Consider the following 1952-nt stretch of genomic DNA (forward strand, 5'->3'; position numbering starts at 1 on the left):
TATCTCTTTTATTAAACTTGTCAATTTTTTGTTATAAATGTATAAACATTCAAACTTTATCGATTTTACCAGTATATTTCTATAGATGAAAAAGAAAAAAAAATTCTCAAAAAAATAATAATTTCTTAACAAAAGAATCTTAAACAGAGAAATAATAGATTGAAAGAAATTTGCATAATATAACTCACAAATATAGTTTTATTATCACTTTATTAATTAATACTCTAATTGTATAAAAATATTTATGGTACAAAGAATTATGGAGAACAATCAATGAGAAGTTCTTTAAAGTTAGAAAATCCAGTTTAATGTATATTATAGACATGTAATTTATTATTGAGAATCATGCCAATCTAAAGATTTTTTTGGAGATTCATTAATTGATAGATTTAAAATCCAAATTAAATAAAATAATAAGATTATTATCTTCTAAAACATCTATAAATAAAATCAGAAGAATAGTTATATTTAAAAATTGTAAACCATAATATACCAATTAAATACAAAATTTTTGTCTTATTATCGATTAAAAAGTAACATTTTTTTGTCATACTTCGAGTAAACTAATTTGATGAAAATATACAATTATTTTTTTATATATAGACAGAGTGAGAATTTGCATTACGAAAACAATATTCTGGCTTTTATTTTTGTCAAAACAGATTTAATGAATCGCGTAATACTCGAATAACTCAATATAAAGATAATATATTCTTTAATAACAATAAATATCCAAAAAGGCACAAAAAATTTACATTTGCAAAGAAATGAAGATAAAATAGGCAAAATTTTTAAATACAAATTATAAAAAAGAAAGCAATAAGAATTAATTATACTCTTACAGCAAAATAGACAAATAAAAATGGTAAGATACTAATAAAATTATAAAGGGATAAAAAAAGTATATAATCGACAAAAAAACATTCAAATGATGGAATAGTTACCATAAAAACCAATAAAAAAACATAGGAAATAGCGACAAAGTTACAATGAAGTTGTATTCTACTGATCTAAATCGCATAAGAATATAGTATTTGTATTCAAGGATAAAGTTACCAACTTGTAGATTTTTTAATCCATCATATATATTATATAGGATAAACTCAAAATAAAAATATGACGGAGATATATAGTGCTGTGATCATTTTTAGAATATATTCCAAATTCAGATAAAAATTACGCGATATTTAAAAACTAAAGAAATAAATAAAGGGTAAAAAAATAAAATTTAGTGAAATATAGAGAAAAATCATGGTAAAAACTGAACTATATTTATCCTTGATCTAGAAAAAGTATATATAATGTACTATAATCATTTATGATCAGTAGTTTTACTTTTATTTTAAAAAGAAACCGGTTGAAGAATATCCAACAGGATTTTAAAAACCAAAAAATATAACGATTCATTTATTAATTCGTTTAAAGTAGAGATATATAATTTTGTTATAAGAATCGCACCAATATGAGAAAATAAATGCTTAAAACGTATTCTAGCATTAGGTGATTTATTAATAATATCATATAAAGAAACAATATGTAAACTTTATTAAAAAAAAGAACGAATCAAGATTATTATCTATAAAATAGAGCAAAAAAGTATATATTGTACAGATAAAACGTCCTATAGCAGCTAAATAAAACATAAATATAAGATTCAAGCTTGAATAAATAGTTAGCAAATAAACATCACAAATCCTTTTATTTCGAATGAAAAACGTATAATTTAAAAATAAAACAGCAAGTCTTGATTTATAATATCAAATAAATAATAATAGAGAGTTTAATATTTACAATGTATATTTTATTCAACCCACGTCAAAAATAATTATAAAATATGTATCTTCAGAGTAAGCTATAATTCTTGAATATAATTTCATAAATATCAAAAATCTACTATAATATTCCAGTGGAACAGTAAATGTATGACAATTCAATAATTTATGTGGATAAAA

This window comes from Rhyacophila brunnea, unplaced genomic scaffold (assembly GCF_057557595.1).
Source record: "Rhyacophila brunnea isolate RB1 unplaced genomic scaffold, BYU_Rbru_1.0 scaffold_69, whole genome shotgun sequence".
In the NCBI taxonomy this organism is placed as follows: domain Eukaryota; kingdom Metazoa; phylum Arthropoda; class Insecta; order Trichoptera; family Rhyacophilidae; genus Rhyacophila; species Rhyacophila brunnea.